The sequence below is a fragment of the Kogia breviceps genome, chromosome 14, assembly GCF_026419965.1.
Source record: "Kogia breviceps isolate mKogBre1 chromosome 14, mKogBre1 haplotype 1, whole genome shotgun sequence".
Classification (NCBI taxonomy): domain Eukaryota; kingdom Metazoa; phylum Chordata; class Mammalia; order Artiodactyla; family Physeteridae; genus Kogia; species Kogia breviceps.
Window position 1 is genome coordinate 6,762,306 of NC_081323.1, and position 18,294 is coordinate 6,780,599.

At 40.3% G+C, this 18,294-nt stretch overlaps 1 non-coding gene across 1 annotated transcript; it reads left to right on the plus strand.

Moving 5' to 3' along the window:
• Window positions 1–4,703: 4,703 nt before the first annotated feature.
• On the plus strand, window positions 4,704–4,829 carry LOC131741906 (U6atac minor spliceosomal RNA). The gene has a single exon (XR_009331261.1). It is a non-coding gene; the product is annotated as a U6atac minor spliceosomal RNA (small nuclear RNA).
• The last annotated feature ends 13,465 nt before the right edge of the window (window positions 4,830–18,294 follow it).

Here is an 18,294-nt window from a genome sequence, read left to right on the forward strand (position 1 = left end):
CGCTTACTTTATTCCATTAAACTGTAAAATCCTTGAGTTCCTATTTGCTAGATGAAATTGTACATTCTTGGGGGCCTGGAAGGGACTGATTAGGAGGTAAGAAAAGTACACAAAGTCAGGTAGAAAAGACTGACCAAGATAAGATAAGCCTTTGATCTGTTTTTAAAAATGCCTGTGGTGTCTGCTTTCCACCTGAGGAAGGAGATGTCAGAAACTTCTTTTTTGCCCTGCCCAAATGTCTGCCTTTCCCTGTAACAACTAAGATTATTAATGTCTTCTTAATTAAACAGACTTTTGAGAGTTGGTATGGAATTTAACCACCATGACACTGAAGCTTTGGAGAAACACGTAATAAGCCAACTTTTGAAATAAAACTGGACCTGATCCTGGGGGCTACCTGTCCATATTAGAATTGGGCAAGTAGCTTAATCCTTTTTAAAAAATTTATTTATTTTCTTATTAGTCATCCATTTTATACACATCAGTGTATACATGTCAATCCCAATTTCCCTATTCATTCCATCACCACCACCCCCACCACTTTCCCCGTTAGTGTCCATACGTTTGTTCTCTACATCTGTGTCTCTATTTCTGCTCCGCAAACCAGTTCATCTGTACCATTTTCTAGGTTCCACACATGCGTTAATATACGATAATCGTTTTTCTCTTTCTGACTTACTTCACTCTGTATGACAGTCTCTAGGTCCATCCATATCTCTACAAATGACACAATTTCGTTCCTTTTTATGGCGGAGTAATATTCCATTGTATATACGTGCCACATCTTCTTTATCCATTTGTCTGTCGATGGGCATTTAGGTTGCTTCCATGACCTGGCTATTGTAAATAGTGCTGCAATGAACATTAGGATGCATGTGTCTTTTTGAATTGTGTTTTTTTCTGGGTATATGCCCAGTAGTGGGATTGCTGGGTCATATGGTAGTAATATTTTTAGTTCTTTAAGGAACCTCCATACTGTTCTCCATAGTGGCTCTATCAATTTACATTCCCACCAACGTGCAAGAGGGTTCCCTTTTCTCCACACCCTCTCCAGCATTTGTTGTTTGTAGATTTTCTGATGATGCCCATTCTAACTGGTGTGAGGTGATATACCTCATTGTAGTTTTGATTTGCATTTCTCTAATAATTAGTGACATTGAGCAGCTTTTCATGTGCTTCTTGGCCATCTGTATGTCTTCTTTGGAGAAATGTCTATTTAAGTCTTCTGCCCATTTTTTGATTGGGTTTGTTTTTTTAAATATTGAGCTGCATGAGCTGTTTATATATTTTGGAGATTAATCCTTTGTCCATTGATTCGTTTGCAAATATTTTCTCCCATTCTGAGGGTTGTCTTTGAGTCTTGTTTATGGTTTCCTTTGCTGTGCAAAAGCTTTTAAGTTTCATTAGGTCCCATTTGTTGATTTTTGTTTTTATTTCCATTTCTCTAGGAGGTGAGTCAAAAAGGTTCTTGCTGTGATTTATGTTATAGAGTGTTCTGCCTATGTTTTCCTCTAAGAGTTTTATAGGGTTTAACCTTACATTTAAGTCTTTAATCCATTTTGAGTTTATTTTTGTGTACAGTGTTAGGGAGTGTTCTAATTTCATTGTTTACATATAGCTGTCCAGTTTTCACAGCACCACTTATTGAAGAGGCTGTCTTTTCTTCATTGTATACTCTTGCATCCTTTATCAAAGATAAGGTGATCATATATGCGTGGGTTTATCTCTGGGCTTTCTATCCTGTTCCATTGATCTATACTTCTATTTTTGTGCCAGTACCATATTGGTCTTGATTACTATAGCTTTGTAGTATAGTCTGAAGTCAGGGAGTCTGATTCCTCCAGCTCCATTTTTTTCCCTCAAGACTGCTTTGGCTATTCGGTGTCTTTTGTGTCTCCATACAAATTTTAAGATTTTTTTGTTCTAGTTCTGTAAAAAGTGCCATTGGTAATTTGGTAGGGATTGTATTGAATCTGTAGATTGCTTTGGGTAGTATAGTCATTTTCACAATATTGATTCTTCCAATCCAAGAACATGGTATATCTCTCCATCTGTTGGTATCATTTTTAATTTCTTTCATCAATGTGTTATAGATTTCTGCAGACAGGTCTTTTGTCTCCCTGGGTAGGTATTTCTAATCTCATAGTGTTGTGGTCAGAAAAGATGCTTGATATGATTTCAATTTTCTTAAATTTACTGAGGTTTCATTTGTGACCCAAGGTGTGATCTAGCCTGGAGAATGTTCCATGAGCACTTGAGAAGAAAGTGTAATCTGCTGTTTTTGGATGGAATGTCCTATAAATATCAATCAAAACTATCTGGTCTATCGTGTCATTTAAAGCTTGTGTTTCCTTACTAATTTTCTGTTTGGATGATCTGTCCATTGGTGTAAGTGAGGTGTTAAAGTAGCCCGCTGTTATTGTGTTACTGTTGATTTCCTCTTTTATTTATTTATTTATTTATTTTTGGTGGTACGCGGGCCTCTCACTGTCGTGGTCTCTCCCGTTGCAGAGCACAGGCTCCGGACGCGCAGGTTCAGTGGCCAGGGCTCACGGGCCTAGCCGCTCCATGGCATGTGGGATCTTCCTGGACTGGGGCATGAACCCATGTCCCCTGCATCGGCAGGTGGACTCTCAACCACTGCGCCACCAGGGAAGCCCAATTTCCTCTTTTAGAGCTTTTAGCAGTTGCTTTATGTATTGAGGTGCTCCTATGTTGGGTGCATAAATATTTATAATTGTTATAGCTTCCTCTTGGATTGATCCCTTGATCATTATGTAGTGTCCTTCCTTGTCTCTTGTAACATTCTTTATTTTAAAGTCTATTTTATCTGATATGCATATTGCTACTCCAGCTTTCTTCTGATTTCCATTTGCATGGAATATCTTTTTCCATCCCCTCACTTTCAGCCTGTAAGTGTCCCTAGGTCTGAAGTGGGTCTCTTGTAGACAGCATATATATGGGTCTTGTTTTTGTATCCATTCAGTAAGCCTGTGTCTTTTGGTTGGAGCATTTAATCCATTCACGTTTAAGGTAATTATTGACATGTATGTTCCTGTTACCATTTTCTTAATTGTTATGGGTTTGTTTTTGTAGGTCCTTTTCTTCTCTTATGTTTCCCACTTAGAGAAGTTCCTTTAGCATTTGTTGTAGAGCTGGTTTGGTGGTGCTGAATTCTCTTAGCTTTTGCTTGTCTGTAAAGCTTTTGATTTCTCCATCGAATCTGAATGAGATCCTTGATGGGTAGAGTAATCTTGGTTGTAGGTTCTTCCCTTTGATCACTTTAAGTATATCATGCCACTCCCTTCTGGCTTGTAGAGTTTCTGCTGAGAGATCAGCTGTTAACCTTATGGGAGTTCCCTTGTATGTTATTCGTCCTTTTTCCCTTGCTGCTTTCAATAATTTTTCTTTGTCTTTAATTTTTGCCAGTTTGATTACTATGTGTCTCAGCATGTTTCTCCTTGGGCTTATCCTGTATGGGACTGTGTGCGCTTCCTGGACTTGGGTGACTATTTCCTTTCCCATGTTAGGGAAGTTTTTCACTATAATCTTTTCAAATATTTTCTCGGGTCCTTTCTCTCTTCTCCTTCTGGGACCCCTATAATGCGAATGTTGTTGTGTTTAATGTTGTCCCAGAGGTCTCTTAGGCTGTCTTCATTTCTTTTCATGCTTTTTTCTTTATTCTGTTCCACAGCAGTGAATTCCACCATTCTGTCTTCCAGGTCACTTACCCGTTCTTCTGCCTCAGTTATTCTGCTATTGATTCCTTCCAGTGTATTTTTCATTTGTTATTGTATTGTTCATCTCTGTTTGTTTGTTAATTCTTCTAGATCTTTGTTAAACATTTCTTGCATCTTCTCGATCTTTGCCTCCATTCTTTTTCTGAGGTCCTGGATCATCTTCACTATCATTATTCTGAATTCTTTTTCTGGAAGATTGCCTATCTCCACTTCATTTAGTTGTTTTTCTGGGGTTTTATCTTGTTCCTTCATCTGGTACAGAGCCCTCTGCCTTTTCATCTTGTCTGTCTTTCTGTGAATGTGGTTTTTGTTCCACAGGCTGTGGGATTGTAGTTCTTGCTTCTGCTCAGCTTAATCCTTTTGAACAACAGCTTAGTCACATCTGTTCCTACAACTATAAATATATTTTTAACTCTATCTAGTTTTGTATCTCTAGGTAACGGTGGTTCTGAAAAGAGTATTTCTCATTTTAAACAGGGAAGAGCTTTCCTGGAGTAAGTCAGAGAGAAGATTCCTGGCTACAGTTTATCTTCTACCGAATTTCTTCTAAAATGTTCATTTGTTATATGAGCATCTGCTCCATGACAGATAGTCTGCTATACCTTGGGTGTGAGAGATGAATTAATAGATACCATCCTTACCAATGGGGAGCTCCTTTCTAAGGCTGGTGATGCAAAAAAGCACATAAACACATACAACAATGAGGTCAAAGAATGAAGTTAGGACTGCTTAGCTGGGGTGCTCAGCAGAGTTCCCTGAGGGAAATGACATTTGAAGCAAGGCCTGAAAGATGAGCAAGAGTCCCCACAGGAAGATACAGGGAAAGTGACTCCAGGCAACAGGAGTAGCATTTGGGGAGGATTAAAGCAAGAGAAAAGGACTGGCCTGATCTTGGGGCAGAGAGGAGGCCAATATGACAAGAGCAGGGACTGGCAAACTACTTCTGTAAAAAGCCAGATAACAGTGTTGTATGAAAGGAGAGAAGGTTAGCACTCCCCTTGACAAGGATGGAAGAGGCCCTGGGGCCTGACAACACACATACAGTTAAGGCATTGCTACCTACTTCATGGCATCAAACTACTGTTTTTATATGTATACATATAGCTGATTCACTTTGTTACGCAGGAGCAACTAACACAACAATGTAAAGCAATTATACTCCAATAAAGATGTTAAAAAAAATACTGTTAGAAGAAAATGTTAGATGTATTTAGAGTTATGTAAAACATACTGCATATTTAGTATATATCAGAATAAAATGGAGAAATTTTTTTAAAAGCTAGATAATAAATGTTCTAAACTTTATGGGCTGTGCAGCAGCCCTGTCTGTCTCAACTACTCAACTCTGTAGTTGCAGAGCAAAAGCAGGCATAGACAATACGTACTGTAATTGAATGGGGTGGCTGTGTGCCAATAAAACTTTATTTGCAAGAACAGTCAGCAGGCTGGATTTGGCCTTAGTTTGCCAATTCTTGGACAAGAAAGTGAGGAATAAAAGGTAGTGTGGTTCAACATGAGGACATTGAGGAAGGTGACGGCCAGAGCAGGCAGTGTCTCAGATTTAGAGCCCCCATGATAGAATGGGCAGGTAAGTCCTGGTCAGGCCAACCTGGGATGAATTGTTTCCTGTCGCTTACCAGCTTTGTGACCTTGGGAAAGTAACAATAGCTTAGCCTCCCTCGATTTTCGTATCATCAAGGAGATAGTCATAACTGCCTGGTAGGGCAGTTACTAGGATTAAATGAAACAACACATATGTCTGTTACGTTGTAGATGCATTAAATATTCAACAAACCTCAGTTCCCACTATCCCATACTAGGCACCTGTTATGACTTGGAATATAAGATGAGGGTAGGATGCTTTCAGGGGTCTTGGCTGAAAAGCTTCAGGCAGCACCAGCCTCTCTTGAGCCCTCCCAGGGTTCCCCCAACCCCGCCTTTGGAGAAAGGCCCCATAATTCCATGGAGCATCTTAATAGACAGAAGGAGGGTTCCTCGTAGCACAGTTAACCTTTCATTATCTCTAGAGAAATAATGTGAAAAAAATTTTTTACTTAATTGCACAGCACAGATTTAATTTAATTTCTCTTCTTGTGTTAATTTTGTGATTTGGAAAAAATGAATTTCATTTTTAATTAAGGGAGAGCAAAGGGGGGCATTCTACGTTCTGTGTTAGGATGGGGCAAACATTATTGCTTCTAATAAGCAAGAATGAGGAAGAACATCCTACCCCTTAATGTCATTAGAAGAATTACTTCTGTTTCACACTTTGGGGCCCCCTGTGGAATAGCTGGATGAAGTCTGAAGGGATTTTAAAATATAAGATGGAGGGGGGAGCGAGAAGATGGCGGAAGAGTAAGACGCGGGGATCACCTTCCTCCTCACAGATACATCAGAAATACATCTACACGTGGAACTTCTCCTATGAAACACCCACCGAACGCTGGCAGAAGACCTCAAACCTCCCAAAAGGCAAGAAACTCCCCACGTACCTGGCCGTGTGGATTAAAGGCTCTTGGCACTCCAGCCAGGTGTCAAGGCTGTGTCTCTGAGGTGGGAGAACTAACCTCAGGACACTGGTCCACAAGAGACCTCCCAGCTACACGCAATATCAAACGGCGAAAATGTCCCAGAGATCTCCATCTCAACACCAAGACCCAGCTTCACTCAAGGACCAGCAACAAACAGTGCTGGACACCCTATACCCAACAACGAGCGAGACAGGTCTACAGCCCCATCCATTAGCAGAGAGGCTGCCTAGAATCATAGTAAGGCTACCGACATCCCCATACACGCCACCAGACATGGACCTGCCCACCAGGGAGATGGGATCCAGCCTCATCCACCAGAACAGGGGCACTGGTCCCCCCAACCAGGAAACCTGCTCAACCCACTGAACCAACCTCAGCCACTGGGGACAGCCACCAAAAACAACGGGAACTACGAACCTGCAGCGTGCAAAAAGGAGACCCCAAACACAGTAAGATAAGCGAAATGAGAAGACAGAAAAACACACAGCAGATGAAGGAGCAAGAAGAAAAGACACCAGACCTAACAAATGAAGAGGTAATAGCCAGTCTACCTGAAAGAGAATTCAGAATAATGATGGTGAAGATGGTGCAAAATCTTGGAAATAGAATAGACAAATTGCAAGAAACAGTTAACAAGGACCTAGAAGAAATAAAGAGGAAGCAAGTAATGATGAGCAACACAATAAATGAAATGAAAAATACTCTAGATGGGATCAGTAGCAGAATAACTGAGGCAGAAGGATGGATAAGTGACCTGGAAGATAAAATAGTGGAAATAACTACTGCAGAGCAGAAGAAAGAAAAAAGAATGAAAAGAACTGAGGACAGTCTCAGAGATCTCTGGGACAACACTAAACGCACCAACATTCGAATCATAGGGGTCCCAGAAGAAGAAGAGAAAAAAGAAAGGGACTAAGAAAATATTTGAAGAGATTATAGTTGAAAACTTCCCTAATATAGGAAAGGAAATAGTCAACCAAGTCCAGGAAGCACAGAGAGTCCCATACAGGATAAACCCAAAGAGAAACATGCCAAGACACATAATAATCAAACTGTCAAAAATTAAATACAAAGAAAACATATTAAAAGCAGCAAGGGAAAAACAACAAATAACACACAAGGGAATCCCCATAAGGTTAACAGCTGATCTTTCAGCAGAAACTCTACAAGCCAGAAGGGAGTGGCAGGACATATTTAAAGTGATGAAGGAAAAAAACCTACAACCAAGATTACTCTACCCAGCAAGGATCTCATTCAGATTTGATGGAGAAATTAAAACCTTTACAGACAAGCAAAAGCTGAAAGAGTTCAGCACCACCAAACCAGCTTTACAACAAATGCTAAAGGAACTTCTCTAAGCAAGAAACATAAGAGAAGGAAAAGACCTACAAGAACAACCCGAAACAATTAAGTAAATGGTAATAGGAACGCACATAGCAATAATTACCTTAAATGTAAATGGATTAAATGCTCCCACCAAAAGACACAGACTGGCTGAATGGATACAAAAACAGGACCCATATATATGCTGTCTACAAGAGACCCACTTCAGACCTAGGGACACTTACAGGCTGAAAGTGAGGGGATGGAAAAAGCTATTCCATGCAAATGGAAATCAGAAGAAAGCTGGAGTAGCAATTCTCATATCAGACAAAATAGACTTTAAAATAAAAACTATTACAAGAGACAAAGAAGGACACTACATAATGATCAAGGGGTCGATCCATGAAGAAGATATAACAATTGTAAATATTTATGCACCCAACATAGGAGCACCTCAATACATAAGGCAAATACTAACAGCCTTAAAAGGGGAAATCGACAGTAACACAATCATAGTAGGGGACTTTAACACCCCACTGTAACCAATGGACAGATCATCCAAAATGAAAATAAATAAGGAAACACAAGCTTTAAATGATACATTATACAAGATGGATTTACTTGATCTACACGTGGAACTTCTCCTATAGAACACCCACCTAACGCTGGCAGAAGACCTCAGACCTCCAAAAAGGCAAGAAACTCCCCACGTACCTGGGTAGGGCAAAAGAAAAAAGAATAAACAGAGACAAAGAATAGGGACGGGACCTACACCAGTGGGAGGGAGCCGTGAAGGAGGAAAGACTCCCCCACACTAGAAGCCCCTTCACGGGCGGAGACTGCGGGTGGCGGAGGGGGAAGCTCCGGAGCCACAGAGGACAGCTCGGCCACAGGGTCCGGAGGGCAAAGCGGAGAGATTCCCGCAGAGGATCTGTACCGACCAGCACTCACCAGCCCGAGAGGCTTGTCTGCTTCCCCGCCGTGGCGGGCGGGGCCGGGAGCTGAGGCTCGGGCTTTGGTCAGATCGCAGGAAAAGGTCTGGAGTTGGCAGAGTGAAAACAGCCTGAAGGTGTTAGTGCGCCACGGCTGGCCAGGAGGGAGTCCGGTTGAAGTCCGGAGCTGCCGAAGAGGCAAGAGACCTTTCCTTCCCTCTTTGCTTCCTGGGCGCGAGGAGAGGGGATTAAGCGCGCCACTTAAAGGAGGCCCAGAAACGGGCGCGAGCCGCGGCTGTCGGCACAGACAGTAGAGACGGGTGTGGGACACTAAGGTTGCTGCTGCCACCACCAAGAGGCCTGTGTGTGAGCACAGGTCACTCTCCACACCGGCCCTCCCGGGAGCCCGTGCAGCCCGCCACTGCTGGGGTCCCGGGATCCAGGGACAGCTTCCCTGAGAGAATGCACGGCGCGCCTCGGGCCTGTGTAGCATCACGACGCCCTCTGCCGCCGTGGACTTGCCCCGCCCCCGTGCCACTCCCTCCCCCCAGCCTGAGCGAGCCGGAGCCCCCCAATCAGCTGCTCCTTTAACCCCGTCCTGTCTGAGCAAAGGGCAGAGGCCCTCGGACGACCTACATGCAGAGGCGGGACCAAGTCCAAAGCTGAACCCCAGGAGCTGTGCGAACAGAGAGGAGAGGGGGAGGTCTCTCCCAGCAGCCTCAGAAGCAGCAGATTAAAGCTCCACAATTAACTTGAAGTGCCCTGCATCTGTGGAAAACCTGAATAGACAACTAATCATCCCAAGTTGGGGAGGTGGACTTTGGGAACAAGATATACTATTATTTTCCCCTTTTTTTCTTTTTGTGAGTGTGTATGTGTGTGCTGCTGTGTGAGATTTTGTCTGTATAGCTTTGCTTTCACCATTTGTCCTAGGGTTAGACCGAACCATTTTTCTGTTTTTTTTTTAATATAAATTTTTCTTCTTAATAATTATTTTTTATTTTAATAACTATACTTTATTCTACTTTGTCTTCTCCCTTTCTTTCTTCTTTTCTTCCCTCCTTTCCTCCCTTCCTTCCTCCCCTCCTCTCTTCCTTCCTCCCTTTCCTCCTCTCCACCTTCCTTCCTTCCTTGCTTTCTTCCTTCCTTCCTTTTCTTTCCTTTCTATTTTTTCTCCCTTGTATTTTGAGCCGTGTGGATTAAAGGCTCTTGGCGCCCCAGCCTGGCACCAGGCCTATGTCTCTGAGGTGGGAGAACCAACCTCAAGACACTAGTCCACAAGAGACCTCCCAGCTACACGCAATATCAAACGGCGAAAATCTCCCAGAGATCTCCATCTCAACACCAAGACCCAGTTTCACTCAAGGACCAGCAACGAACAGTGCAGGACACCCTATTCCTAACAAAGAGCAAGACAGGTCTACAGCCCCATCCATTAGTAGAGAGGCTGCCTAAAATCATAATAAGGCTACCAACATCCCCAAACATACCACCAGACGTGGACCTGCCCACCAGAAAGACAAGATCCAGCCTCATCCACCAGAACAGAGGCACTAGACCCCCAACCAGGGAACCTACTCAACCCACTGAACCAACCTTAGCCACTGGGGACAGCCACCAAAAACAACGGGAACTACGAACCTGCAGCCTGCAAAAAGGAGACCCCAAACACAGTAAGATAAGCAAAATGAGAAGACAGAAAAACACACAACAGATGAAGGAGCAAGAAGAAAAGACACCAGACCTAACAAATGAAGAGGAAATAGGCAGTCTACCTGAAAAAGAATTCAGAATAATGATAGTAAAGATGATTCAAAATCTTGGAAATAGAATAGACAAATTGCAAGAAACAGTTAACAAGGACCTAGAAGAAATAAAGAGGAAGCAAGTAACGATGAGCGCAACACAATAAATGAAATGAAAAATACTCTAGATGGGATCAATAGCAGAATAACTGAGGCAGAAGGACGGATAAGTGACCTGGAAGATAAAATAGTGGAAATAACTGATGCAGAGCACAAGAAAGAAAAAAGAATGAAAAGAACTGAGGACAGTCTCAGAGATCTCTGGGACAACATTAAACGCACCAACATTCGAATCATAGGGGTCCCAGAAGAAGAAGAGAAAAAGAAAGGGACTGAGAAAATATTTGAAGAGATTATAGTTGAAAACTTCCCTAATATAGGAAAGGAAATAGTCAACCAAGTCCAGGAAGCACAGAGAGTCCCATACAGGATAAACCCAAAGAGAAACATGCCAAGACATATAATAATTAAAATGTCAAAAATTAAATACAAAGAAAACATATTAAAAGCAGCAAGGGAAAAATAACACACAAGGGAATCCCCATAAGGTTAACAGCTGATCTTTCAGCAGAAACTCTACAAGCCAGAAGCGAGTGGCAGGACATATTTAAAGTGATGAAGGAAAAAAACCTACAACCAAGATTAGTCTACCCAGCAAGGATCTCACTCAGATTTGATGGAGAAATTAAAACCTTTACAGACAAGCAAAAGCTGAGAGAGTTCAGCACCACCAAACCAGCTTTACAACAAATGCTAAAGGAACTTCTCTAAGCAAGAAACATAAGAGAAGGAAAAGACCTACAAGAACAACCCGAAACAATTAAGTAAGTGGTAATAGGAACGCACATAGCAATAATTACCTTAAATGTAAATGGATTAAATGCTCCCACCAAAAGACACAGACTGGCTGAATGGATACAAAAACAGGACCCATATATATGCTGTCTACAAGAGACCCACTTCAGACCTAGGGACACTTACAGGCTGAAAGTGAGGGGATGGAAAAAGCTATTCCATGCAAATGGAAATCAGAAGAAAGCTGGAGTAGCAATTCTCATATCAGACAAAATAGACTTTAAAATAAAAACTATTACAAGAGACAAAGAAGGACACTACATAATGATCAAGGGATCGATCCAAGAAGAAGATATAACAATTGTAAATATTTATGCACCCAACATAGGAGCACCTCAATACATAAGGCAAATACTAACAGCCTTAAAAGGGGAAATCGACAGTAACACAATCATAGTAGGGGACTTTAACACCCCACTGTCACCAATAGACAGATCATCCAAAATGAAAATAAATAAGGAAACACAAGCTTTAAATGATACATTACACAAGATGGACTTACTTGATATTTATAGGACATTCCATCCAAAAACAACAGAATACACATTTTTCTCAAGTGCCCATGGAACATTCTCCAGGATCGATCATATCTTGGGTCACAAATCTAGCCTTGGCAAATTTAAGAAAATTGAAATTGTATCAAGTATCTTTTCTGACCACAACACTATGAGACTAGATATCAATTACAGGAAAAGATCTGTAAAAAATACAAACACATGGCGGCTAAACAATACACTACTTAATAACGAAGTGATCACTGAAGAAATCAAAGAGGAAATCAAAAAGTACTTAGAAACAAATGACAATGGAGACACGACGACCCCAAACCTATGGGATACAGCAAAAGCAGTTCTAAGAGGGAAGTTTATAGCAATACAATCATACCTTAAGAAACAGGAAGCATCTCGAATAAACAACTTAACTTTGCACCTAAAGCAATTATAGAAGGAAGAACAAAAAAACCCCAAATTTAGCAGAAGGAAAGAAATCATAAAGATCAGATCAGAAATAAATGAAAAAGAAATGAAGGAAACAATAGCAAAGATCAATAAAAGTAAAAGCTGGTTCTTTGAGAAGATAAATAAAATTGATAAACCATTAGCCAGACTCATCAAGAAAAAAAGGGAGAAGACTCAAATCAATAGAATTAGAAATGAAAAAGGAGATGTAACAACTGACTCTGCAGAAATACAAAAGATTATTAGAGATTACTACAAGCAACTGTATGGCAATAAAATGGACAACCTGGAAGAAATGGACAAATTCTTAGAAATGCACAACCTGCCGAGACTGAACCAGGAAGAAAGAGAAAATATGAACAGACCAATCACAAGCACTGAAATTGAAACTGTGATTAAAAATCTTCCAACAAACAAAAGCCCAGGACCAGATGGCTTCACAGGCGAATTCTATCAAACATTTAGAGAAGAGCTAACACCTATCCTTCTCAAACTCTTGCAAAAGATAGCAGAGGGAGGAACACTCCCAAACTCATTCTATGAGGCCACCATCACCCTGATAGCAAAACCAGACAACGGCGTCACAAAGAAAGAAAACTACAGGCCAATATCACTGATGAACATAGATGCAAAAATCCTCAACAAAATATTAGCAAACAGAATCCAACAGCACATTAAAAGGATCATACACCATGATCAAGTGGGGTTTATTCCAGGAATGCAAGGATTCTTCAATATATGCAAATCAATCAACGTGATACATCATATTAACAAACTGAAGGAGAAACACCACATGATCATCTCAATAGATGCAGAAAAAGCTTTTGACAAAATTCAACACCCATTTATGATAAAAACCCTGTAGAAAGTAGGCATAGAGGGAAGTTTCCTCAGTACAATAAAGGCCATATATGACAAACCCACAGCCCGCATTGTTCTCAATGGTGAAAAACTGAAACCATTTCCACGAAGATCAGGAACAAGACAAGGTTGCCCACTCTCACCACTCTTATTCAACCTAGTTTTGGAAGTTCTATCCACAGCAATCAGAGAAAATAAAGAAATAAAAGGAATCCAAATAGGAAAAGAAGAAGTAAAGCTGTCACTGTTTGCAGATGACATGATACTATACATAGAGAATCCTAAGGATGCTACCAGGAAACTACTAGAACTAATCAATGAATTTGGTAAAGGAGCAAGATACAAAATTAATGCACAGAAATCTCTGGCATTCTTATACACTAATGATGAAAAATCTGAGAGTGAAATTAAGAAAACACTCACATTTACCACTGCAACAAAAAGAATAAATTATCTAGGAATAATCCTACCTAAGGAGACAAAAGACTTGTATGCAGAAAACTATAAGACACTGATGAAAGAAATTAAAGATGATACAAATAGGTGGAGAAATATACCATGTTCTTGGATTGGAAGAATCAACATTGTGAAAATGACTCTATTACCCAAAGCAATCTACAGATTCAATGCAATCCCTATCAAATTACCACTGGCATTTTTTATAGAACTAGAACAAAACATTTCACAACTTGTATGGAAACACAAAAGACCCCGAATAGCCAAAGCAATCTTGAGAACGAAAAACGGAGCTGGAGGAATCAGGCTCCCTGACTTCAGACTATACTACAAGGCCACAGTAATCAAGACAGTGTGGTACTGGCACAAAAACAGAAATATAGATCAATGGAACAGGATAGAAAGCCCAGAAATAAACCCACACACATATGGTCACCTTATCTTTGATAAAGGAGGGAAGGATATACAGTGGAGAAGAGACAGCCTCTTCAATAAGTGGTGCTGGGAAAACTGGACAGCTACCTGTAAAAGTATGAAATTAGAACACTCCCTAACACCATACACAAAAATAAACTCAAAATGGGTTTAAGACCTAAATGTAAGGCCAGACACTATCAAACTCTTAGAGGAAAACATAGGCAGAACACTCTATGACATAAATCACAGCAAGATCCTTTTTGACCCATGTCCTAGAGAAATGGAAATAAAAACAAAAATAAACAAATGGGATCTAATGAAACTTAAAAGCTTTTGCACAGCAAAGGATACCATAAATAAGACCGAAAGACAACCCTCAGAATGGGAGAAAATATTTTCAAATGAAGCAACTGACAAAGGATTAATCTCCAAAATTTATAAGCAACTCATGCAGCTCAATAACAAAAAAACAAACAACCCAATCCAAAAATGGGCAGAAGAACTAAATAGACATTTCTCCAGAGAAGATATACAGATTGCCAACAAACACATGAAAGAATGCTCAACATCATTAATCATTAGAGAAATGCAAATCAAAACTACAATGAGGTATCATCTCACACCGGTCACACTGGCCATCATCAAAAACTCTAGAAACAATAAATGCTGGAGAGGGTGTGGAGAAAAGGGAACCCTCTGGCACTGCTGGTGGGAATGTAAGTTGATACAGCGACTATGGAGAACAGTATGGGGGTTCCTTAAAAAACTACAAATAGAACTACCATACGACCCAGCAATCCCACTCCTGGGCATATACCCTGAGAAAACCATAATTCAAAAAGAGCCAAGTACCACAATGTTCACTGCAGCTCTATTTACAGTAGCCAGGACATGGAAGCAACCTAAGTGTCCATCAACAGATGAATGGATAAAGAAGATGTGGCACATATATACAATGGAATATTACTCAGCCATAAAAAGAAATGAAACTGAGTTATTTATAATGAGGTGGATGGACCTGGAGTCTGTCATACAGAGTGAAGTAAGTCAGAAGGAGAAAAACAAATACTGTATGCTAACACATATATATGGAATCTAAAAAAAAAAAAATGTCATGAAGAGATTAGTGGTAGGATGGGAATAAAACACAGACTTACTAGAGCATGGACTTGAGGATATGGGGAGGGGGAAGGGTAAGCTGTGACGATGTGAGAGAGTGGTAGGGACATATACACACTACCAAATGTAAATTAGATAGCTAGTGGGAAGCTGCCACATAGCACAGGGAGTTCACCTCTGTGCTTTGTGTCCACCTAGAGGGGTGGGGTAGGGAGGGTGGGAGGGAGGGTGACACAAGAGGGAAGAGTTATGGGAACATATGTATATGTATAACTGATTCACTTTGTTGTAAAGGAGAAACTAACACACCATTGTAAAACAGTTATACTCCAATAAAGATGTTTAAAAATAAAATAAAATAAAATGTAAGATGGAGGAAAATTGTCTTTTTTACGGGTCTAATGGGATGCATAATTAATCATAATGTATAACATGGAGTTACATGATACATAGTGATATACTTATACTATATACCACATAATTACATGTAATTATATGTAATATGTTATAGCAATACAATGTACATTTAAAAAATTTTATGATTGGACATCTCGAAGTCGTGTGTATGTGTCTGTATGTGCACACTCTAATGAGTGCCTGTGTTTTCAGGATACTTAAGAATCCTTACCTTGCTAAAATGAGAAGTGTAAAAAGATTTTACCATGCTTGCCTAGTGACTTGCTTAAATAACTACAAGCAGACTCAGGAATTTTATTTCTAATCCCATTTTCTAAATGACTGAGCTGAGGACCGTGAATATATGAGAAGTAAGAGTAGAAAACTGCTACCAGCAGGAGAGGAAAAACCCTTGACTCCCCTGGTTTCCAACAGATTAGACCGTTACAACAAGGGATTCAGCTCTCCACATTGCACATCCTGCTATGGTCCTTAGAATTTTCTCTTACTGAGAGCTAGGTTAGGACAAAACCTGGGACCGCGCACGCAAGGAGAAGAGACATATTTAGAAAAGAATCTGAGCAATTGTGTACTGAAATCCAACCAAACACTGACTTTTAAAAAACTGAATAGTTAGAAAAAAAAACTGCATATGTGCACATAATTTTATTCAACACGTTCTGCGGTTAATGTCTGCTCTATTTTGTGCTTCCAAGCCAGTGACTATAATGTAATGTGCACAGATCTCACTTGGAGTTCTTTTTAGAAATGAAGATTCAGGGCCCTATGCTCCAAGATTCCAATGGAGGACATCAGAGGCAAACCCCTGGAATCTGAATCTTTATTAAGTAGCTTGAGTGAGTTTTGTAAAGGTGAGCCATGTGCCATGCTTTGAGAACCCCTAAAAGCAGTAATGAGTTGGCTCTTGAAAACTGTCCACCTTTGTTAAAGCCAACTTATTTACAGTATTTCTCTCTTTTTCCTAATGATCAGAACATTGCAATATACACCTATGTACGCCAACCTGCAAATTTTCGAGTTAGGCCTAAGTCATTTTTCTCACAAACTCAAAGGATCCTTTTTAGAGTTAATTGGCCAAGAAGGAGGAGAGTCCAAACGGCTGCTTTGATGTAACTGCCACCCACTGTTGCTTCCATCCACCTCTGAACAGGTGTAGAAGCCATGAATCATCCCTCCTGATTACTTTTGGCATTTTGCAACTGATCATTTTAGAGGCCAAACTGTTTTGTGAAAAATTTAACTTGTCATGGTGTCAGAAAGCTTTCAGGAAGATATTCGACATTTAAACATTTTTTTCAAGTCAATTATCTAGGAGACTCTACACGTATTTCTTCAGCTATTTCAAACATGCTTGTCTTGGAAGGAAACACTTTTCAATGCAGATTAATCAAATACCTACACATATAATCTCAGAAAACCTGGTCTCAAATGTAATAGTTCTGTGAGTGCTACAGATGTTTTTCTATCATCTTGTCTATCATCATGAACTAATAACTAGTTGAAGAGACTATATTTTTGCTAGAGATATAAAGAGAATTATTTTCATTTCTCTATAGAAAATGCTCATGCTAGGGACTATATACATATGTTGTTGACTACAGAAAAAGAAAATGCATTTCATAAAAAATTCTAGGATGAGGATGAAAAGAATAACTAATACTAAAAGCCTCATTGATTGCAGTGGCTTTACAATGGCCATTCCTGTGAACTAAGCGCTGTTATCGATGCCCTGTATGTATTAGCTCATTTAATCCTTGACAGGCCTCATTATAATCATTTATGAAGGTGGAAACTGCGGCTTAGAATGTTAACTAACATTCTCCAGACTACACAGGTAGAGCCCAGCTCCCAAATTCACTCTGTTAATTGTAATACTAAACTGACTCCATATTTGCTTTTGCCTGTGGCTTCCTTACTTACAAGCGAACTTACATCGGACTACTTAATGCAACCTCACTGAACTACGACTTCCGTCTCCAAGGAAATGAACACAATAAACAACTTGAATGGGTTTTTTAAAGCGTGAATGACAAGATACAACTGACGTGTTTCATGAAGTTCTATGTACATACAGAGTGTGAAGAACAATGCCAAAATAAATCTGATATTGTCACATTAATATGGGAGCATCCAGTGTCAATTCCTGCTTTGAGTCTGTTTATCCACTTGACATTCAACCACAGCTGCACAAAACCTGGCTTAATTGGAGGTGCCCGGTAGCGCAGGCAATGGGGATTTTCAAAGGTCAAGGACATGATCCCAAGCTGGTCATTGATGTAACTTGCTTAGACAGCTAGAGTCAACTTCCCTTGCCTCGTCTTCCCCCCAGAGTATTTGTTTAACGTTTGTATGCAAGTATCGATGACCAAGTTTACAGTTGCAAGTAAGAGCAGGGACAAGGGTCACATTTACACGGTGTCAGGAAACTTAATTCTGACTGCAACTGAAAGTTTCCATAGGAACACAGCAGATGAAGCTGATCTTTAGAGTCAAAGAGAGAGAAGATTACAAAGAGGCTGGGTCTCTAATTTCCCAGAGGTGCAGAACTGGTGTGCTCCGCATCGAGTCTTCTGCATGCTCCGTTGCTGCTGTTTATGTTTGTTTCCATTCTGACCATTGTCCTGTAGACTGGGGAGAGCTCAGGCATTCAGAATACAAGATTGATTTCTCTTTTTGCCAAGTGCAAAGTTTCTTTGCAAGAAAGTAATTATTTTCTAAAAGCATTATAGTGAGCAATTGGAACTGTGGTCAAATAGCCAGGGGTGTGGACTTCACACACACCAACCTGTGAAGGCTTCTTTTTGTGATTATTGACCTGAATGCAGTGTAAAAGAGAGTGTTTGAACCTATTCTTTCTTGGGTCTTGGTGGGATGCTAGG